This window comes from Tachyglossus aculeatus, chromosome 25 (assembly GCF_015852505.1).
Source record: "Tachyglossus aculeatus isolate mTacAcu1 chromosome 25, mTacAcu1.pri, whole genome shotgun sequence".
Lineage (NCBI taxonomy): Eukaryota > Metazoa > Chordata > Mammalia > Monotremata > Tachyglossidae > Tachyglossus > Tachyglossus aculeatus.
The window spans coordinates 8,947,448-8,972,346 of NC_052090.1; positions in this window are offsets into that span (position 1 = coordinate 8,947,448).

The following is a 24,899-nucleotide window of genomic DNA, read 5'->3' on the forward strand; positions in this document are numbered from 1 at the left end:
GGGAAGGTGGTAAGCTCCTTGTGGTCAAATATCATGTTTACGAACTGTATTGTACATTGTACCTCCCCAAATGCTTATACAGTAAGCATTCAATAAGTATGATTGATTGATTGAACAATTGTGCAGTGTCAGGTTTCACAATTGTGAGGATTCACATTGTTTGCTTTGATCCACAGATTTTTAGTGATCCAGCAGCTTTTGAATGACTTTGTCCAAAACTTCGGATGATGCTTGCACTGTGTTTAGTTTCCCATGATATTGGGAAGATGCCAGCTTTTATTTTTGTGGTACTTGTTAAGCACAAAAATGTGCCTATGTGCACACTATGTGCCTGGGACTGTGCTGAGCACTGGGGTAGATGCGAGATAAATAGGCTGAGCCCGCTGTTGGGTAGGGACCGTCTTTATGTGTTGCCAACTTGTACTTCCCAAGCGCTTAGTACAGTGCTCTGCACACAGTAAGCGCTCAATAAATATGATTGAATGAATGAATTCATGTCACATGCTTAATCCATACTTTGCAGATTAGGTAACTGAAACACAGAGAAGTTGTGACTTGTCCAGGGTCACACAGCAGACAAGTGGAGGAGCAGAATTTGAACAGGTCCTCTGACTCTCAGGCTCATGCCCTTTCCATTAGGCCACAGGGCTTTTATCTTCTATTCAGTGATGTTAGGGAATGGGCCAGTTAAGGCATCTTCAGGTTTAAATAGACATCCCAAAGTGTTGATGAATAAACTTAATCATTCATTCAGTTGTATTTATTGAGCATTTACCGTGTGCAGAGCACTGTACTAAGGGCTTGGAAAGTACAGTTCAGCAATCCGTGCCCAACAATGGGCTCACAGTCTAGAAGGGGAGAGACAGACAACAAAACAAAACAAAGGGAGTAAACAGGCATCAATATCACCAATATAAGTGAATAGAATTATAGATATATACACATCATTAATAAAATAGAATAATAAATGTCAACTGACAGTGACCATGTAAAGTGAGTTCTCAGTCATCCATTCCTGGAAAATGGTGATTAGTCAAGAAGCAACACTTCTAGGCTGTGAGCCCGTTGTTGGGTAGGGACCGTCTCTATATGTTGCCTAGTTGTACTTCCCAAGCGCTTAGTAAAGTGCTCTGCACACAGTAAGCACTCAATAAATATGATTGAATGAATGAATGAACCCCGGGGTGACTCCCAAGGAGATTGGGTTGGACGCAGGCCTTGTCCCGCAGCGGGCTCTTACCATGTGTATTACTCTATTTATTTATTTATTTATTTATTTATTTATCTTATATTACTCTTTATGTACTTATTTTATTTGTACATGTTTATTCTATTTATTTTATTTTGTTAATATGTTTTGTTTTGTTGTCTGTCTCCCCCTTCTAGACTGTGAACCCACTTTTGGGTAGGGACCGTCTCTATATGTTGCCGATTTGTACTTCCCAAGCGCTTAGTACAGTGCTCTGCACACAGTAAGCGATCAATAAATACGATTGAATGAATGAATGAATGAATAAATGCGATTGAATGAGTGAATAGACTCTAAGCTCATTGTGGGCAGGGGATGTTACATTATACTTTCCCAAGCAGCTAGTACAGTGCTCTGCACACAGTAAGTGTTCAATAAATACGATCGATTGATCTTGAAAGACAAAGAACATTTTTCCTATTGAATTTTCATTTTCTGCCACCCAGTCTCATCTCCTGGATAGGTTATTTATAAGATGGTATTAGGAAGCATATCAGAACGTCCTCCCTCCAAATGGTAGAAGTAAGATGGCCAGCAACAACCATTATGTGATGAGACAATGTGCTCTGAATAGACTATCTAAAAGGAATACATCTGCATCGGTTATATGAGCAGTGGGAGAAACTTTAGAATGGCAAAATGAACTCATTACAAAATGATTCCAATAAAAATGGAACATGGACGGCACCCCCATGTGTACTGTAAGGATAATTTATGCCACTGAATATGTGTAGCCTTATATTCCGTGCAAATAATGACACCATTGTTCCTTTGTTGTTAATTTGGTTGATGTAATGCAATTAGGGTTTGTTAATATGAATAAATCAGAATAGAAACAATTGAAAAGGATTATTCCCTTTAAACCCCACAGACGTATTCCTGGAAATACTGTAAATAGTTCCCCAAAATGGTCCCTAAATGCTGAGAAAATAATGAAATCAGTTAAAATAACACTTTTTTATAGGAAAAATCAACTATGAATTTTGTGTTAATTTTCAAGTCTGAGAGGAACTATTTGCGCTAAGGATCTTGTTCTTGTGGGGAAGACTTCATAAGTGATGCCAAACCCAAGATACCATGGAATAAACATTCTTTAAGCCACTCAGGGGAAATGTGTTTTGATATATATTTTTAATATTCTCTTTATTGAATGGAGAGTCTGGATAAATAAGAAAGTAACATATAGTTTCCTTGAGCTAATCTATCACTTGTTTATGGGTCCGATATCTTCATCTCTTTTCCTTTTGAAGTTTGCTTTACAACAGCAGTCATTTAACGATAACTATAAAACACAGACCCACCACACACACACACACACACACACAACACACACACACACACACACACACACACATGAAAAGCAGAGGGAAAAGCAGGCTGCTAGGATCTGAACACACTATTGGTAAATAATCCTATTTTTAGATGTTAAGTGCAAAGTAAAAGACATACATCTATAGAGAAATTTGGGGGTAATTTGATTCACTACTATCTTGGCAGTACAGTTGAGATCTTGAAATATAATTCCACTATAGACCCACTGCCATAAAATCTACATAAAAACCAGATTAACTGCAAGAACATTTTAATGAATTCAAAATAAACTATGATAATTTGGGCCATTTTATTAAACACTCTTTGCCGAATTGAAGTCAATAGAGTCTCCTAGGAATTGCAAATAACAATCCTATTAATTTTTTAAGCAAAAATGTAACATAATTTTCTCTCCTCTTCAGTCTTATGTTTCAGTTGTGATATTTGTATTCAGCAGATTTACATTTTCTCTTACTCTTTGTTTTCGTAACATTCTTTTTATGAACATAGATTACGTATTAATTGAATCTGAATTCCCGATTATTCCTTAGGATGGCTAAACTTCTGACTATAAGACAAACTGTGTTTTAAAACGTGAAAACTATAACTATCAGCAGCGCCATCTTTGAATATGATATGAAGAGCAGCTATTTGTATTAGCTAGAATCAATAATCAAGCCACAGGAAAACAGAGTTTGGGATTAATTTTTTAAAAAATTATCTCCTATCTCCATTATTCTTCTCTTTCATCTGCCAGGGAAAAGTTCCTCAAACTGTTAGCGCTCAATAAATACTATTGATTGGTTCCAACCAGACTTGCACATTCCCATCTTTCGAGTGGGTCACATTTTATAGTACAGGAAACAGTGTGGACTAGGGGGAAGCACATAGGGCTGAGGGTCAGGAGGCCCGGGTTCTCATTCCAGTTCCGCCATTCTCCTGTTGTGCGACCTTGGACAAGTCACTTGACTCCTCTGTGCCTCAGCTTCCTCATCTGCCAAATAGAGAAGCAGGGTGGCTCAGTGGAAAGAGCACGGGCTCTAATCCTGGCTCTGCCACATGTCTGCTTAGTGACCTTGGGCAAGTCACTTAACTTCTCTGAGCCTCAGATACCTCATCTGTAAAATGGGGATGAAGACTGTGAGCCCCACGTGGGGCAACCTGATCACCTTGTATCTTTCCCCCCAGCATTTAGAACAGTGTTTCACACATAGTAAGCGCTTAACAAATGCCATCATTATCATATCTCTTCTCCTTCCCTCTTAGATTGTGAGGGGCAGAAATTGTCTCTGATATGCTTGTGTCTAACACAGTGTTTTGGATATAACAAGTGCTAAGCAGATACTGCTATTATTAGATGGCAGTTTTAACATACACAGAACTCTCTTGCCTAAGGATTTTCCCGATAGAAAATTGTCCTCCTTTATGATAATAATAATAATAATGGTATTTGTTAAGCGCTTACTATGTGCCAAGCACTGTTCTGAGCACTGGGGGGTTACAAAGTGATCAGGTTGTCCCACTTGGGGCTCACAGTCTCAATCCCCATTTTACAGACGAGGTCATTGAGGCCCAGAGAAGTTAAGTGACTTGCCCAAAGTCACCCAGCAGACAAGTAGCAGAGTTGGGATTAGAACCCATGACCTCTGACTCCCAAGATCTTTCCACTGACCCACGCTGCTTCAATAAGAGATTGTCTTTTCTCCACATCTTGGACTGATTTTTTTTCATGGTATTTGTTGAGCACTTACTCTATGCCAGGCCCCGATCTAACCGCTGGGGTAGATACAAGATAATCCAGTTGGACCTAGGCCCTGTTCCACATGGGTTCACAGTGTGCTCCCCATTTTACAGATGAGGTAACTGAGACACAGAGAAGTTAAATGGTTTGACCAAGGTCACCCAGCAGGTGAATGCTGGGATTAGAAAGTGGGATTAGAACTCAGGTCCTCTGACTCTCAGGCCTGTGCTCTTTCCACTAGGCCGTGCTGCTTCTCGTTCAGATCAGGACATTCCAGAAAAGAACAGGAAAGAAGTGCATGACTTTTCTTTTTTCTACCAGCAAAAGGAAAATTGATTTTTCAAGGCCAAACATGACTTGGAGGATGCCCTGTGAGGTGAGAAGGGAAGCTGGAGTAGGAAGAGAGGTAGGGCCAAGATTCTTCAGTTGAGTCCTCTAAACTGTAAGGTCATTATAGGCAGGGAATATGTCTCCCATTTGTATTGTACTTTCCCAAAAACGTGCTTAGTAAAGTGATTGGTACATGGTACGTGTTCAGTAAATACTATTGCTGCTGCTGCTGCTGAATTGATCCTGGGGACAGGAGCAGTGGAACTCAGATCAGGTTTTTGGGAAATGGGGTAACTGTTTCCAGGCTCAACTCCCACTGCTTTTCTTTTCTTAGTCGAGATTTTGGCCCTTCTCTGTTATCTTTGACATTTATTTGACATATCTTCCTCCCTTTGTCTCATCCCTCGATTAACAGAAGGCACCAGAACACCATTCCAAGTGATTTCCTACCCCCAAAGCCCTAGTAACAATAATGACTGGAAAGAGGAGATGATAGATATAAATAGATGTGCTTTGTGTCTGAAGATGACACTTCTGTCTGTAGGAGATTATCTATATGTTCAGGTGAGGCTGAAGCGATCGATGCGAGAGCACACAGAGGACATGTAAAATAGACTTGGGCCGTGCTAATGCATTTGCTCTTTGCAGTGCCTGCTGTTTTCAATTTTGTTTCTTACTATCACACTCTCCTCTAAAAGCACTGCCCTCTTCCTGATCTCTAGAAGCCAGGCAGATCCGGCTGCTACTGCCAAATAGGAGAAACCTCCAATTTTTTTAAAAAAATGTGTGAGGTTTTCTTGTCTTCAGTACGCAGTAGCATGAACTTGGGTCTTGGTTAAAATACTTGTATAGTGAGAGGGATTTTGCTTCACCAGAGTGTCAACCATGAAGGCAATATAAGCGCAAAAGATTACTATTTTGAATTTTCTTCATGCACATCTTTTCTTTCGGAAATATAGTTGTCCTCCACATTTAAAGACACCCCATCAGTCAATCAATCAGTAGTATTTATTGAGCGCTTACTGGTTGCATAGCACTGTACTAAGCTCCTGGGAGAGTACAATGGAACAGAGTTGGTAGCCATTTACCCTGCTCATAACGAGCTTATAGCCTAGAAATAGCTTAAATGTTGTCCCTTGTTGTGTAGCTGTATTTAATGTTTATATTGCCTATCTTTTGATTTCTAATTTCTCTAACTGCCTTACCCATTAGCACAGCAAGGCATGATCACTGATTGATATGTCATTCAGTTGATCAGTAGTTTTTTTTTTTCAAGCTAGGGCCTTAGTTTTTCCTACAAAAATATTCTTCCCCTGAATCAAATCACTTGCTCATTTGATTTGTTTTATAAACTGTTTTCAGTTTATTTACTTTGGCATTAACTCTAGTAACTCTCAGAAGGATTGTCTATTGGGAGACTGAGGATAGGGGAAAACTTCATGGCTGTTAGAAGGCCGCGGCTCTGGGGTCAGAGCTTATGTTTAGACGGTGACAAAACTGAATGATTTAAGTTTCTTTAGATGCTAGGGAATTTCAATATCAAATGTGACCCATATTGCAATCTTCAAAATGTTTTTTTACATACCCAGTGGATTTTTTTTTCTCCCAATTGGGTAAAAATAATAATAATAATGATGGCATTTATTAAGTGCTTACTGAGTGCAATGCACTGTTCTAAGCACTGGGGAGGTTACAAGGTGATCAGGTTGTCCCACGGGGGGGGGGGGGGGGGGGCTCACAGTCTTAATCCCCATTTTACAGATGAGGGAACTGAGGCACAGAGAAGTGAAGTGACTTGCCCAAAGTCACACAGCTGGCAGAGGCAAGATTTGAACCCATGACCTCTGACTCCAAAGCCCAGCTTCTTTTCACTGAGCCATGCTGCTTCTCTGAGTAAAAAGAGTCAGGAAATGTTCTACTAGCAATTTCTGTTCTTAACCCACCAAGCAGGAATGAGCATTTAAATGCTTTTTTAGTGTTACATAAACTGGGGTGACTGCAAGATGCTGGGCATTGCTCTACCTAGGAATATTCCTACATCCTAGTGCAGGGGGGTGGGGAGAAGGTGCCAAGCATTTTGATAAGAGTTGGGTGTCTTCCCTGAAACAGAGGCTGAAAACATCCACACCCATCACTGGGTGAATGTAGTTTCAATTATGTACAAGTCGAGTCTTGGGACACACAGAGAGACATAGGGTTGGTGCAGGGATTCCCACCCAGGATGTGAACATTTTTGGAGAAAGTTACTTGAGTTAGCAGACAAGGGAGTTTTCACGTGAGCCCTGTGTACTAAAATGGATATGCAGAAATACTTCCTGCAACAGATTCAGAAGTACCTCTGTAATGGATTCTTAAAGAAATGCACAATTATTTTGAAAAAAGACAAGTGAAGTAACTTGGGCAATATGCTTCGCTTCTCTGTGCCTCAGTTACCTCATCCATAAAATGGAGACTAAGATTGTGAGCACCATGTGGGATGTGGACTGTGTCCAATAATAGTAATAATAATAATAGCATTTATTAAGCGCTTACTATGTGCACAGCACTGTTCTAAGCGCTGTGGAGGGATACAAGGAAATCAACTTGTCCCGCGTGGGGCTCACAGTCTTAATCCCCATTTTACAGATGAGGGAACTGAGGCTCAGAGAAGTTAAGTGACTTGCCCAAGGTCACACAGCAGACATGTGGTGGAGTCAGGATTCGAACCCATGACCTCTGACTCCAGAGCCCGTGCTCTTTCCACTGAGCCATGCTGCTTCTCTAATTAGCTGATTAGCTAATCTGATTAGCTTGTATCTACCCCAGCATTTAGTACAGTGCCTGACACCTAGTAAGCACTTAATAAATACCATTTGGGGGCAGGGGGAGGGAAGTGAACTTTGATTACTTTATAGTCTTCCCAAAGGGAAAGAAGGTGACAATTGAGTAATGAAGTAAGGAAATGTTTACGGAAATTTGGAAACCTAGGTTGGATGGTTGATTTTGTTGTCTACATTTTTAGACTTGTTTCTCATGTGAATATAAATTGCCATTGGGCTAAGGAAAGCATTTTCTTCAAATTAGCTAATATAATGTATGTTACGTGTTTTTGCCCATATGTTTGAAGTGCAAATATGCTTGCTTCGAAACTGGCATCTGCCATGGTTTTGTTCTAGTCTGCTTTGCTGGAATTGATTTGTGTTCACTTCTTATTTGGCGGAGTTGGTTACTTTGAAATTCATAGGTTTGCTGGTGTACTGAGAAGGGTGTGTTTTCATTGTTAGTCACTAATTGAATAGTATTAAACATTCGTAAAGTGAAATCTTGTTCTTAAAGCAATCAACACATTTTATTAACTATCTTACTTGAATTTCAGCACTATCTAGGATGTGTGGTTGTTACAGATGTGCATTCGGCAGTGAGCTGGGGCTATATTTATTTTCTAACAAATCCCCAAAAGAGTAACCCACTTTACCTGCCAAAGCAATAATTCCATTTTGCAAGGAGCGTTAAATATTATTAGTGAGGCTTTGATTCACACATATATTCATATAAATATCTATATGTTCCTCATTTTATTATTATTAATAATAATAATAGTAATAATGGCATTTATTAAGCACTTACTATGTGCAAAGCACTGTTCTATGTGCTGGAGGAGGATACAAGGTGATCAGGTTGTCCCATGTGGGGCTCACCATCTTCATCCCCATTTTACAGATGAGGTAACTGAGGCCCAGAGAAGTTAAATGACTTGCCCAAAGTCACACAGCTGACAAGTGGTGGAGCCAGGATTTGAACCCATGACTTCTGACTCCAAAGCCGGGGCTCTTTCCATTGAGCCACGCTGACACTGTGGTGATTGAGAAGACCAATGAGAAAAGTCCATTTTACATACTGCCTGCACATAAAGACACTCCTTGTGTTGATCCACTTGCCTCTTTCCCTATTTTATGCAATTTTAGATCAATCCTTTTTAGAGAGAGTGTATTCAGAGAAGTGCATTTAATAGACGATATGCTACCCTAATAGAAAACGTCATCCTTTTAGGACAGTGGAATTGTAAAGTGGGTACCGGTAAGCATACATATGTATATTTCCACATATAGTTTTCAAAATGTCTATTACCACTGTGTTAATTCTGTTGATATTTTATTTATCTATGTTTGGGCAGCTTATCAGTTTTTAGCTTCGCTGTTGTAAATGCACGTATAACCTTGAGCAAGTCATTTCCCATCTCTGGCTCAAACCAGAGACAGAACACAATTTTCCCATCATGTCCACCAAATGGAGAGCTTGGATCAGGATGGAATTGAGTCTTTGAAGTGTGCCCCCCCGCAATCTTATGTTCAAATAATTGATCACAGTTCCTTTTATGAAAATGAGTTTCCTCTGTAGAGTCAAATTTGAGCTGATTTAGGGCACCATTTTTCACCCTATTCCTACTGGATTTAGCAGTTCTCCTGCACTTGAAATGAACAGCATGTCCCTAATTAGGGTTTCTCAGGCACCCAGTGTAGCATCAGATGCTACTGCTGCCTTATTCTTGATTGTATGATCAACATCCTGGCCTACTTCCTCATAGAGTGAAAAAAATACAGGACTAGGAGTCTAGAGACCTGGGTTCTAATCCCAGCTCTGCCTCTTGCCAGCTCTATGACCTGGGGGAAGTTTCTTAACTTCTCTGTGCCTCACTTTCCTAATCTGTAAAATGGGGATTCAAACCCAGTCTGAGTCCCCTCCCCCAGACTGAGCCCCCTCCTTCATCTCCCCCTCCCCACAGCACCTGTATATATGTTTGTACAGATTTATTACTCTATTCATTTTACTTGTACATATTTACGTATTCTATTTATTTTATTTTGTTAATATGTTTTGTTTTGTTGTCTGTCTTCCCCTTCTAGACTGTGAGCCCGCTGTTGGGTAGGGACCGTCTCTATATGTTGCCAACTTGTGCTTCCCAAGCGCTTAGCACAGTGCTCTGCACACAGTAAGCGCTCAATAAATACGATTGAATGAATGAATACTAATTCTCCTTAGATTCTGAACAACATGTGGGTGAGGGATGCTGTCTGATCGGATTATATTGTGCCGACATCAGTGCTTGGCTTGGTGCTTTTCAAAGAGTATGTGCTTAACCAGTATTAGTAGTAGCATTGTCATTATTAATACGATTAGGGGTATCCTACTATCTAAAGGACATGAGATAATTCCAGGCACACTGCAGCTCGATTCGTGTAGTTGAAAAACAACCTCACCATCAGTAATGTGCCTTTATGAATAAAGGATAATAATGACAATGGAATTTTTTTAACGGTGTGTGTCAAGTGCTTTCTATTTCCCAGACACTATATTAAGCACTGGGGTAGATACAACATAATCAGGTTGGACACAGTCCGTGTCTGGGCCGGGGGACGGACCGCGACCACCGACCCCACTGTATTGCTCTCTCCCGAGTGCTTAGTAGCATGGCTCATAGGAAAGAGCACGGGCTTTGGAGTCAGAGGTCATGGGTTCAAATCCCAGCTCCACCAGTTGTCAGCTGTGTGACTTTGGGCAAGTCACTTCACTTCTCTGGGCCTCAGTTACCTCAACTGTAAAATGGGGATGAAGACTGTGAGCCCCCCGTGGGACAACCTGATCACCTTGTAACCTCCCCAGCGCTTAGAACAGTGCTTTGCACATAGTAAGTGCTTAATAAATGCCATCATTATCATTATCATTATTATGCGGGGCTCACAGTCTTAATCCCCATTTTACAAATGAGGTAACTGAGGCACAGAGAAGTGAAATGACCTGCCCAAGGTCACACGGCAGATGAGGGGTGGAGCCGGAATTAGAATTGTAAAGTAGAGAAGAAGGGAGGGAGACAGACTTGGAGAAATGCCCAAACTTCAAAGATATCCATCACTGGATGTCTGTTTTTCTTTGTGAAACGGCATTTTGAAATCTTTATTTGGAAACTGTCTCGTGAATTTTTTTTCTTGTAATCAGCTTTCAGTTGCCACAATATGCACAGTGAGGACTCTCTCTGGGCAACCTAGTCAGGACTTCTTATCAAAGGTCTGACTGAAAGCCTGTTTCTCTTTGGTTAGGGTATCCCCAAAATGTTTTGGTCTCACAGTAGACCCTAAAGGGATGCCCTGTTTAGAGAATAGGATTAATCACTTGATATACTATCATCTTGGGCAATTCTTTAGAGTAGCAAACTGTGTCACAAAGTGAATTCTGGTCAGCTGTGGTGTTTGGACTCTAGAAAGTAAGATATCTCTGAAAGTATATGACATTGGAAATACAAAAGCTAAATTTGGACCTAATCAGTGAAGAGTGGCTGGATTTCTACGTGTTGACACCCAGTCAGTGGAGCAAATCGGAATGTCATTCCAGTGCGGAACATTCACATTTCAAGCCTTTAATGGATATTAACTGGTGGAAAATTAATTAGCATGGTCGTTAGCTGAAAATACCGAACATCACAACCATCATAGAGGCTGTCACTCCAATCTGTTAAAAACGTAGCGGAACCAACCTCTCCCTGATTATTGTGGAAGCATTGTAATGTATGGCCTAACCTGACAAAGATGCACTGTTTGTTGTTAGCATTCTGTAACTCATTTAATTTTCAAGAAAAATCAAATAAATTGGCAAATATTTTAGAAGTTATATTGGTTATATCCATCCAATACAGAGAACCTAATGTCTCTCTAAAGAAGGCAAAAGAAGTTTCCCTTCAGGATTTTACACTTGTTTTGTCAACAAGTTATCAAACTGCTGATTTTTACACCCGTAGAATTAAACTCCCATATTCCCAGGGGCCAGCAGAAATCCTACATAATTCCATAACTCTTCTGCCGAAGGATTCAATGAGATTTCTAAATTAAAATTGACAAAGCACTTTGGGTTGCACTTCTTTCGCACTTTTAACACCGTCTTTTCTTCCCGTTCATTATTCTCTTGAATTTCTTCTTACCCCCAGGACCTCTCCATGTCAGAGTACTTCAAGCTCAGTATGTGTGAAACTGACACCTCATCTCTCCTCCCAAACTCACTCCATCTAATTTTCCCATCACAGTCGACCACCACACCATCCTTCCAGCCCTAGAAGCCTGCGGGCCTGGTATTACCCTTGACTCTTCACTGTCTTCTGACTCCTACTTTCAGTCTGGCCCTTAATCGTGCTCCTTTTTTTCCTTCCCAAAAACTTCCTGATTCAATTCTCCTTCTCCATGCAAAAAGCCAGCCAACCCAGTCCAGGCATTCCCCATATTCCAGGGAGATTACCCTTCATCCCCATCTCCAGTCTCCTCAGCTCCACTATCTGCTTCACTTTTCCCCTCTCCAGTCTTACACTTCACTCTGAAGTAACCTGGATCATTGTTCTAAAACATCATTCTGTACACATGTCTCCGCTCCTGCAAACCTCCAGTAGCTACCCATTCTGCTCCATATCAAGTAGAAAGTCCTAGCAGTTCTCTTTCAGGTACTTCATCGGCTTGCTCCGTCCCTCTAAATGTATCTGCTCTCTTCTCTCACTATCGGTCGGGGTAATCTTCATTCTCTTGTTCATGCCCCACCTTCTGCCTCAAACTCCCCTTTAAAAATCTATGAGACTATAGCTTCCCACAACTTCAAAACCCCAACCTCCACCTACAGGACATAGTTTCCAATTAAGCTTCATTTCCCACATCAAGCTCATTCAATTGTCACCCTTAGTGTTTATGATCATAAGTACTGACTTAGATTAATTCACATTTATCTAATTAATTTCCTGTATTTCCATACTTTGTATTCATCCTCCCGTGCTTTTGTCCTGCACATAGCACTCAGTAAATACCATTGATTGATTGATTAATTGATTTGCTATCCACAGCCATATTATTTGTGAATGGCTCATGTTTGTTAGTCCCACCCTCCTCCTCCACCCCTTTACTAGAACACCCCTCCTCAAGGTCAGGAGAGTTTACCTTTTACTCAACTGTACTTTTCCCAGCCTTGGTACAGTGCTGTGTCTGCTCAGAGTAGTTACCCAGTGAGTACTTTGAATAATGATAATAATAATAATGGCATTTATTAAGCACTTATTTGTGCAGAGCACTGTTCTAAGTGGTGGGGAGGTTACAAGGTGATCAGGTTGTCCCACGGGAGGCTCACAGTCTTCATCCTCATTTTACAGATGAGGTAACTGAGGAGCAGAGAAGTGAACTGAATTGCCCAAAGTCACACAGCTGACAATTGGTGGAGCTGAGATTTGAACCCATGACCTCTGACTCCAAAGCCCATGCTCTTTCCACTGAGCCACGCTGTTTCTCTTGTTCTTTATATAGAACTAGTGTTCCCACAAGGGGGAAAAATAAGTAAAACACTATTAATGCTCTAATGATTTACTTCAATGTAGTCAATCCTGCTGCATTGTAAACTCCATGAGGGCAGGGATCATGTCTATCAATTTTCCTTGTTTTACAGCATTTGTTAAGCACTTACTGTATGCCAGGCACTCTACTAAGCATGGCGGTAGATACAGGTTGTCACAGTCCGTGTCACATATGGGGCTTACAGTCTTAATCCCCATTTTACAGCTAAATTGACTGATGCAGAGAGAAGTTATGTGACTTTCCCAGTGTTTCACAGCAGACAAATGGCGGAGTGGGATTAGAACACGGATCCTTGGACTCCCTGGCTCTTTCTAGTAGGTGACAGTACTGCAGCTCAAGTGACTTTGGTTGCTTTCAACATAGGGTATCAGTTTGCACAGTTCATCAAATGTCAGCCTCGCAGCCAGAGGAACGGAGACAGCTTCATTTCTGTAACATTGCCAAATACAGAAAAAGTTGTCTGGGTATTTGAGAAGCTCAATTATTGAGGTGTCTGAAGGCTCGCTGTGGATCACACTTTGGTCGATCCTCTTCCCACTCATATTTCAATTCTCTGATGCTAATTTCTGAATCAAAAAATAATTTACTCTTTGAAGAGTAACATAATGTGAACCTCATGAAATAAAGACAGCAGGAATGGGTTTACTTCTGGGTCTCAGGATTCTTTGGTTGTGGGAGGGATTTTCATTCTTTCCATTCTTCTTTTGGCATGGTGGAAATCTCGGTGGATTGCTGCTTTGGGAGCTGACTCATCTCCAGTCCTTACAATTCTCTGCTGACATTGTAGCCAAACTGTCAGTATCTCTTCATTAGATAACAGAAACATAATTCAGTTTAATTCTGTTTCAAGAAGCAACTGCGGCCTAATGGAAAGAGCACAGGCCTGAGAATCAAAGGACCTGGGTTCTGTTCCTAACTCCGCCACTTGTCTGCTGTGTGACCCTGAGCAAATCACTCAACCTGTCTGTGCCTCACTTATCTGTAAAATGGGGATTAAATCCTCCTCCTTCCAACTTAGAGTGTGAGACCCATGAGGGACAGGGACTGTGTCCAACCTGATTACCTTCATCCAACCCAGTGTTTAGTATACTTCCTGGCACGTAGAAAGTGTTTAACAAGTACCCTTAAGACGTGGTTATCTTATTTCCAGGGAGTGACTTAAATTCCAACCAATTTTCACTTCACCCTAATAAGGGGCAAACACATTACATTTACCTTAAAATTATGCAACATCAATGCTCCTGACTGGTGATCTTTGACCCCAAATGTTGTGAAAGAAATCTGTCAAAATCTGAAAGATATATCATCTCCAGATAATGCCTTTATACCATCTAAAAAGGAAAAGTTGTTTCCTGGATGGTGAAAGAGTAGCATTAGGAAGTGATTCCTTCCTCGTCTTTCTATCTTTTGCTCTTCTCTGAAATCGGGAAAAGTGCTGGAGGGAAATTACTTGAAGATCCTAGCCATATTAGAATGTCAGGTGACGGTCCGCCCGCCGTTGTGTGTTCTGCCAACATCCCGTCATGTATCGGTGAACAGAGGCTGATCAGGGTCCAATGAGAGGGAGTGGAAATGGGTGGCCAATGATGCCTAGGGAGCTTTTTTTTTTTCTGTCGGAGTCATTCTCCAGCCCCTCCAGTTCCCCTCTGGCATTTCAAATTCAGTGAGCCAGGAATGGCACGGTCCATTCCCCGCCGTACATCAGCTTCCTGAATGTCAGAATAAGCTGCCCGATTAATCCTTTTAAATATTCAGTCCAGAAAATATCGGAGGTGGCAGATGCTTTTCTCAGTCGTCATTTACATGGAGAAGAAAATGAAAATCCTGGGAGTAACAATTAATTGAAGGCACCAGTCAATTCGTTCCTATCTGTACAGCAATTTCCACTGAGTGGAGAAAGACTTTGAGCCTCACGAAATGAAGACGTCAGGAACGGGTTTACTTCTGGGTCTCAGGATTGTTTGGTTGTGGGAGGGATTTGCGTTCTTTCCATTCTTCTTTTGGCATAGTGGAAATCTCGGTGGATTGCTGCTTTGGGAGTTGATTCATCTCCAGTCCTTACAATTCTCTGCTGACATTGTAGCCAAACTGTCAGTATCTCTTCATTAGCTCTGAGATAGGAAGCTTTATATAAGTACAGCTAACCCTCTGCTGTAATAGTCTCCTCAGGGTATATTAACAGTCAAGATTTTACAGCATTTCAGAACTAATTTCCTCATTATTCCGATACTTTTCATCACAGAGAATTTATCCAACTACACAGATCTGTCTTAATAATATTCAGAATGGGTAATATGGGTCTTGAGGACATTAGGTGATTGAAACTGTAACAAGAAGTAACTTCTCTTTCCCCAGTCACATTTGTGGTGATTGAGAGTGGATCACATATGGCTTTGGAAGATCTACTAAGTTGATTCATTTCTTCTTCGATGTAAATGGCACTCATTTAAGCCTAAATTATGAGAACTATGTAGTAAGATTTTTCAGCTGAACTGTATCATTTCAATATTGTATGTAAAATGAGACCTTTCTTTCTGTTTCTTCATGAGGAAGTGTCTCCCTTATCCCTGGCTAACATAGTTCTGTTTAACAGGAAAATTGTTATCGTTGGTAGTATTTTCAGGCCGAGCTACCCTCTTGAGTACAAAATACAGCCGTTTCTGGGTTTGGGTTAAGGAGTAACGTATTGTCTGTGTTGGTATTATTTTATCTGAGAGAGGGACAGCACACAGCAAATCTGAAAATCATTTCTAAAATTATGAGACTGCCAAATGATATTTGGGTCCACATTTGTATATAAGGCAGATAAACCCTACTGTCACCAAGAATAATGGCCGAATGAAGAGGAAATTTCAAGCCTCTTCAGCAGCAGCAGCAATGACATTTATCGAGGCCTGACTGAACGGTAGCCACTGCATTAAGAACTTGGGAGAGTCCCTTACCCTCATGTTTACAGTCTAATGGGGGAGACAGCAACTATTTACTGATAGTGCAAGCCAGAAGAAGGATGTCTCTGAGCAGGAATACAAACACAGCAAGATAAAACAGCTGAAACAAGAATTGAATGTACAGTGGGGCTTTTACCAGTTCATTAAGCCCCCTCCCAACTGTCGTGGTCAGGGAACATGACTTTCAACTCGGTTGTATCATACTCTTTCAAGTGCTTCGAACAGTGCTGTGCACATAGTAAGCACTCAATAAATTCCACTGATCAAGAATCGTATTTATTGAACTCTTATTGTATGCACAGCCCTGGGGGAGTACAATATAAAAGATCTCCCTGCCCACAGTTAGCTTACAGTCCAGAGGATGGTGATGATACAATTAATGTTCCTCACCGTGTCTCTCAGGAATTCCATATGTTTTCATTCCCTACCCTTTTTGCCAGGTGAAAGATCTCATCTGAACCCACAAATTATGATAATGATAATAATAATAATGATAAAAGTTATTAAGCACTTACTACATATCAAACCCTGGGGTGGATCCAAGACAATCTGCTCAGTCTCTGGTCCTCACAGGGCTCACAATCTAAGAAGAAGGATAGGTTATTTTATCCCCAATTTACAGCTGTGGAAACTGAGTCACCCAGAAATTAAATGACTTGCCCAAGCAATGAAGCTAGGAACAGGTCATGTATCCCCTGTCTCCTAGCCCCTTGATTTGTCTACTAGGCCATTAGCCCTGATAGCACAAATTTCCATGAAAATCCCTGAAACCGGGAGTGAAAAGAAAAGCAAAAAACATGAAATAATTTTGTTAATCCTTAGACATGCAGATCAGTGTTAACTGTCCTTATTATTGGTGATTTGATTTCACAAAATATTGTCACAGGTTGAAATGTTAATACTCTCTGAGACACAGGTGAGTGGCATATCTTCAAAACACTAATGAACAAATACACAGTGGAAACTAAATGAATTTACAGGCCCAGAAGCCAAGCAGGTGGCAAATACCATCTTCTAAAACTCTATTTGTTCAACTGATTGTTACATAGTTGCCTCTTAAATATGCCTCTTGGCTATTGCACTAGTGTTTCACTCATCATTTAACATCACTTCAGCTTCATTTCCAGTCACAGAGATAATGTAATAAACGTTGCTAATATATTGCAGAGTGCTGCATCTTTCTGAAGAATATTGAAAGATGGCTGATAAAGTTAGGGTGTGCTTAATTTTTTGTGATGAATCAACACACTGAGGATAAACGACCCTCTCTTCCTCACCCAGGAGGCCTGATTTCCTTAATACAATGAAAATCTTGAGCTTGCGTCCATAATTTAAAAGTTGGTCTTAGATAGCTGATTCATTTCTTATTTATTTGTTCACCTGTTTATTTCACCTTTTTCCTCAAAATGTGCCCTTGTCACCCCTTTTAAGGAAGCTCTTCTCTGACAACTGTCAATTCCAATCCCGTTTCATCCCATTCTTGTCAAAGATGATCAGTCAGTAACTATGAGTTTCTCAATGCTTCTAGTCAGTTGGGAATCATAAATTGAATTACTGTTCTTCAGAGAAGACCCAGAACCCAGTGGCTAGTTGGTAAACGATATGGGCCCAATATGTGCAAACTATAGATTGCTGCAAAACTCTACCACCTCAGACCTCTGCTTTCTCCCTTCTTCCCCCAAATCCACCAAGTCACTGCTCTCCACATCTTTAAAGTCCTCCTAAAGTCCCATCTATCATTATTATTATTGTTATTATTGTTAGCATTATTGCTATCATAGTGATAATAATGATAATTGTGGTATTTGTTAAGCGCTTACTCTGTACCAGGCACTGTATTAAGCACTGTGAGGGAATACAGGGAAATTGGGTTGGGCACTGTCCCTGTCCCACATTGGCAGATACATGCCCTACCCACAACAAGCTTGCGATCCAGATGGGGAGACTGACATTAATACAAATAAGTAATATTTAAAATGTAATTTAGAGATATGTGCCAGATGTGGAGACATAAGCCAATAGATTTGGTAGTGGAATTTCATTCCAGCTAAGAATTCTGGGAAAACTAGTCCAATCAATCAAATATCATTGATTGAACTAGTCTTATTTAACTCTTGCTTGCAGATGATTGATGTTCCAAATTCCTTCCACTGGAAGCTGAGAAGAATCTAACGGGAAGGGAGTTAAAGAAGAGCATGGTTGTGAGGGTGTTCTACATACAGTAAGCACTCATTGAATACGACTGATTAATTGATTGAATGAATGGAAGCTGTCTTTGCAAAGATGCCCCTCCGACAAGGCATGCTTGTCTGAACAGAGGTTCAGTGCATCAAGCTCCTAGTATAGTCCTCTGCACAGTGTAAGCATGCAATAAAAACGATTGAATGAATAAATGCAGGAAGAATAAAACCACTATCTGGGAAATTATCTTCTGCTAGTGATATCTTTGTAGACAGAGGGTAGGAATTACCTCCAGGGCCCGAGAGAGTTTTTAAAAGTGCATTCGTTATTAATCTAGGTATGTTTTTGCACATTTAATAATTGTTGTAATTGTGACCATGCACTGGACCAAGCGTTGGGGTAGGTACAAGATAGTCAGGGCCCACATGAGGCTCACAGTCTTGAACTTTCAAAGTGCTTAGTACAGTGTTCTGCACACAATAAGCGCTCAATAAATATGTTTAAATGAATGAAGTAGGAAGGAGAACAGATAATGAATCCCCATTTTGCAGAAGTGAGGCACAGAGAAGTGTAGTGATTTGCCCAAGATCATCCAGCAGGTATGTGGCAGAGCCGGGATTAGAACCCAGGTCGTCTGACCCCTAGGCCCATGCTCTTTCCACTAGCCCACGCTGCTTCGATCTTCCCGGAGCTTCTGTTTCAGCAGAGCCTCATTTTCCCCAAAGGCAGTGTTCCAATGTTGATCTCTCTGCAGCAACTGCCTTCGAGCTGAGACGCGGCATTACCCGAGTATTTACCGTGTCCTTAAATCATTTCCTCGTGGCTCTTTGCTTTCTGTTTCTCAGTCACGGTGCTCCGCACATCGGTTGCTCGGATATCCCGCTGTGTATCCTGTGTGATCACCAAGCAAAAAGTATCTTAGCATGAAGCTAAACTCAGTGCAACACTGCTGAGATAGGTAGGATCCAAAAGGATCCTCGAGGACAAATAAATATAGCGATGATAATAATAACAGTAATTACTGTGCTTGCTGTGTCATGAACTCTGTGAGCATCTTATGGATGGAGACGTGGCTACCAACTCTGCTGCATTGTACTCGTGCAAGCATTTGGTACAGAGCTCTGCACACCATGAGTGTTCAATAAATACCACCCATTGATTGCTGAGCAGTAGTGTAGATAAATGGTAATCAGATCAGATATTGTAGTGCATTGTACTTGTGCAAGCATTTGGTACAGAGCTGTGCACACCATAAGTGCTCAATAAATACCACCCATTGATTGCTGAGCAGTAGTGTAGATAAATGGTAATCAGATCAGATATTGTAGTGGATAGAGCATGGGCTTAGGTGTCAGAAGGTCATGGGTTCTAATTCAAGGTCTGCCACTTGTCTGCAGTTTGACCTTTGGTTGGTCACTTCACTTCTCTGAGCCTCAGTTCCCTCATCTGTAAAATGGGGATTGAGACTGTGAGCCCCACATGGGACAGGGATCGTGTCCAAATTGATTTGCTCGTATCCAACCCTGTGCTTAGTACAGTGTCTGGCCTCAGTTTCCTCATCTGTAAAATGGGGATTAAGACTGTGAGCCCCACATGGGACAACCTGATTACTTTGTATCTACCCCAGCACTTTGAAAAGTGCCTGGCATATAGTAAGCCCTTAACAAGTACCATTATTATTATTATTACTACTACATGGTTTCTTTCCCCTAAAATATTACTTATTCAGGTATTCCTAGTCCCTAGCATTTTTTTAGAAGACTGAAGGTACATTTTCCTCACTGACTCCTCCTATCACTTCTGTATTTCTGTTTGCATTCTTTATTTTCAGAAGTCTGATGCTGTCATAATCACTATTTAGTTTCCAGAGAAACAAAAGCTAAAGCCTCTCAAAAACCATATCCGGCCCTGCTGGGTTAATATTCTAGGTTCAGATTTTACAATAGTGGTCCTGTTTGTTTTTATTGTATTTTTCACTGCCATTCTTTTATATGTATCATTAGCATGAAATCCTGCAAGGTTTTTCTTGAAAGACATAATATAAATTAAAGTTGACTGAATGCTCCTCTAAATACCACTAAGGATTTCATTACTCTATACTTCAGTACTGTAAAAAGAAGCATCTTTATCTTCTAAATCAGAAAAGGCTATGCGTAAGTAAATATTTTAGATTATTAAATTGCTAATAATGATGTGGATAATGACTGAATCAGCAGCAGCAGCAATTACATTCATTGAGCATCTACTGACTGCGAACGCTGGACTTAAGTGCTGTTCATGTCTAAAGGGCTTATCCTTTGCGAGGCTGAAATCTGTAGTATAAGAGTAGTGGTGGTGCTAGTGTTTATAGTAATAGTAACAATAGCAGTAGTAGTAATAGTGGTAGTAGTAGAGACACAGTACTACCGGTGGTGGTAGTAGAAGTAGTAGTAGTAGTATTAGTTGTAGTAATAGTCTTCTAGACTGTGAGCCCACTCTTCTAGACTGTGAGCCCACTGTTGGGTAGGGACCATCTCTGTATGTTGCCAAATTGTACTTCCCAAGCGCTTAGTACAGTCCTCTGCACACAGTAAGTGCTCAATAAATACGATTGAATGAATGAATGAATAGTAGTAACAGTAAAAATGTTATTTATTAAAAGTCTTCTGTAAAAGCCAAAGGACTCTACTAAACACTAGGAAAAATTCACAGCACTTACTATAATATTGATAATTATGATTATTGTATGTATTAAGCGTTTACTAGGTGCCAAGCTCTGTTCTAAGTGCTGGGGTATATACAAGTTAATCAGTTTGTCCCTCGTGGGGCTCAGTCTTAATACCCATTTTACAGATGAGGTAACAGAGGCAAAGAGAAGTTAAGTGACTTGCCCAAGGTCACAGACCAGACAAGTGGTGGAGTCAGGATTAGAACTCACATCCTCTGATTCCCAAGCCCGTGGTCATTCCACTAAGCCACGCTGCTTCTCCACGTGGCAGGCAATGTACTGAGTGCTGGGGTGGATGAAAGCACATTGAGTTGGACACAGTCCCTGCTCCACATGGGGCTCACAGTCTTAATCTCCATTTTGCAGCTGAAGTAACTGCGGCACAGAGAAGTTGAGTGACTAGCCTAAGGTCACAAAGCAGACAAGTGGCGGAGCCAAGATTGGAACCCAGGTCCTCTTGACTCTCAGGCCCTTGCTCTATCCTCTAGGCCATGCTGATTCTCTTTGAAGCCTCTGTGGAGAATGCCAGAATCCACTCAGATCTCTAAAAGAATTCTCCAGATCTATATCAGCCACCCAGCAGAATCTTCTTGCACCTCCCGGTGAGAACAAGCACAGCATTTATCAGAGGTGGCAGAATTGTGAGATACAGTAATTCATTAAAAGCTCTGGACCAAGAAGAGAGACTGCTTCCTGGCCTTGTTACTGCTGTAAACCCTCCTTAATAAGCATTTGCTGGGTGTAGGATTTTAAAGCCCTATTAAACCCAGGCGGTAGAATTAGCTGCAGCAATCGAAAATGTCTAGACTCTGGAGAGCAGAAGAGTTTCATTTCCGTTACTTTTCTCTGTCGGAAATCTCAGTCCTTTGTCCTACCCAGCATACTCACAGGTAGGTGACAGTGGGGAGGGGGATATCACTGCCCCACTGCCTCTTCTTGTAGTTCTACCGGGCAGTGACAAAAGCACAGAATAGAGGTTTCATTTCAACAAACGAGAGGAAAGGGCACACTCTTCCCAATATAAACTTGTTTGGTGATGGAGAACGAGGAGGAAATGAGGAGGAACTACTAAAGTAGTAATGGGGGAAGGATAAGGACAGAGAGACAGAGAAGAAAGAGAGGGAGAGGGGATGAGATGAATGTTTTCCTTGCAGATCTCTGGGCTTGGGTGTCAGAGGTCATGGGTTCTAATCCGGGCTCCACCACTTGTCAGTTGTGTGACCTTGGGCAAGTCACTTAACTTGTCTGTGCCTGTTACCCCATCTGTAAAATGGGGATGAAGACTGTGAGCCCCACGTGGTACAACCTGATTACCTTGTATCTACTTTGTGATTGGCACATAGTAAGCGCTTAACAAATACCAACATCATCGTCATTATTATTATTATTATTATTATTATTATTATAAGGACAGAGCGGTGTCAAGCCAATAATGATACTACTAATAATAGTGATATTTAAGTGCTTACTATGTGCCAAGCACTGTACTAAGATGCAAGTCAATTGGGTTGGATACAGTCCTACTTAGGGCTCAGAGTCTTAATTCCCATTTTACAGATGAGGGAACTGAGGCACAGGGAAATGAAGTGAATTGCCCAGGTCACACAGCAGATGTGGTGGAGTTGGGATTATAACCCAGATCCTTCTGACTCCAGGACTTACGCTCTTTCCACTAGGCCATGCTGTGAATGTTTTCGTACTTCCTGCATTTGAAGAAGACCGCAAGAAAGTAGGGGCTTGATTATATTTTTCTGAATAATCGTGCAGAGGTACTCCTGTGCTGATCCTAGGCCTACTGGTGGTTTTTTTGTTTTGTTTTGTTTTTTGTTGTGTTTTCATGGTATTTGTGAAGTGATTACTATGTACCAGGCACTGTACTGTGTGCTGGGGTAAGGTACAAGCTAATCAGGTTGGACACAGCCCATGTCCCACAGGTAACAGGCACAGTCAGTCAGTCAGTTGTATTTATTGAACAATTGCTTTTCAGAGCACTGAACTAAGCACTTGGGAGAGTACAATATAACAGAGTTGGTTGACACGTTCCCTACTTACATTCTAGAGGGGGAAATAGACATTATTATGAATAATCGATCAATCATATTTATTGAGCACTCAGTATGTGCAGAGCACTCTACTAAATTACAGTTATGTACATAAGTGCTGTGGAGTTGAGGGAGGCGTGAATAAATCCAAATGCAAGGGTGACACAGAAGGGAATAGAAGAAAAGGAAATGAGGATTTAGTCAAGGAAGGCCTTTTGGAGCTGTGCCTACAATAAGGATTTGAAGGTGAAGAGAGTGATCGTCTGTCAGATATGAAGAAGAAGGGTGTTCCAGGCCAGAGGGGAAGATGTGGGCTAGAGGACGCTGGTGAGATAGACGAGATCGAAGTGCAGTGAGTAGGTTTGCAGTTGAAGAGCGAAGTGTGCAGACAGAGTTGTAGTAGAAAAATAGTGAGGGCAGGTAGGAGGGAGCAAGATGATTGAGTGCTTTAAAGTAACTTGCCCAGACATGTGGTGGAGCCAGCATTAGAACTCGGCTCCTATTGACTCCCAGGACCGTGTTTTATCCAGTCGGTGCACTGCTTCTCGTCTATCATCCATACAATCCCTAACTTCGCCCAACTTGCCTAACACAGTAGTTAAGATACCTAAGGCACAGTGGCAGCAACCACCATTTCCTGGACTAGTGCTGGGGAAACTATAATTTAAGCAAGAAGTCCAACCACAAGTAGTTTACAGCCGACTGAGAGAGTCAAATGAGAGTCAGAGAGCTGCGTTCTATTCTTGGCTCTGCCACTTCCCTGCTGGGTGATTTTGGGCAAGTCACTCACTTTAATGTGCCTCTATTTTCTCATGTACAAAATGGGGATTCAATGCCTGTTCTCCCTCCTACTTAGAGCTGAACCCCATGTGGGACAGGAACTAAAACTAAGCCTCAGAAAACTCCCTAATCATGGGACAGGTTCATCAAAACTATCTGTTTGATCTCACCAGTCCAGTGAACCTAGTCTGTATCAGTTTACTGGGTTTTCCCAACTAACTTCATGAAGGGCTATTTTCCAGTTTCCAGAGGGATTTATATTTTCCTTCTTTGAGGACTGTAATTAAAGTTTGATGATGAAAGTCCTTCACCAAACATAGTATTATGTAAGCCAGTGCCCACTAGTGTCAAAATCTTACACTGTGAGCCAAAAGATTTGAGGGACTTATTTCAAGATCTATTTGGCATCTCCTCAGTAACTAGCTATCTACCAGACCTTGTAGATTATGATAGAATTTATGACTAAGGCCCACTGCATCCATTCCTTATTTACATTGTGTCTCCAAAGCTCGTTTAGTGGCATTACTGTCCTTGCAGTAATGTATTAAAGCAAAGATTAGGGTTTATGTAATAGAGTGGAAAAACATATTAAAAGGTTAGGGAAAATTGGCAGTAAAGAACAGACTACATTATGAGCTACAGGAGTTTAAAAAATATGAATGTGGTGAGAAATGTGATGCGTCAGGAAGCACTAAAAATGGGGAAAATATTTGGGATGCTCTAGGTGTTTGGATTTGGAAAAGGGCTAAATCCAGCCACATTCTGCTAAGGTCCTTCTCTAACTCCCCTTGGTATGAGCACTAAAATGTATACTCCCATATTTGGAGGAATAATGAATTTATCTCTGTGGTGGAAGAGATTGTAAATATATACACATCACAAAATATTTGAGCCATTCTACTTCTTTACATGAACTTATTCCACTTTATGATTGAAGAAAGGGCTTATCTCTTCAACATACTGAAGTGCTTCCCGAATTACATTACAGACTATACCTAGCCAATAGTTTGTTCCCTCTGCTTTCAACAGAATAATCTTTGGAGCACAGGTGTCAGAGGACCTGGGTTGTATCCCAGCTCTGCCACTTACCTCCTGTGTGACCTTGGACAAGTCACTTAACCTCAGTGGACCTTAGTTTCCTCATCTGTAAAATGTGGGGATTAAATAAATACCCATGCTCCCTTCTACTTCGATGGTAAGCCTATTTGGGTTAAGGACTGCGTCTGATCTAGTTTATCTTGTATCTACTTCAATGCTTA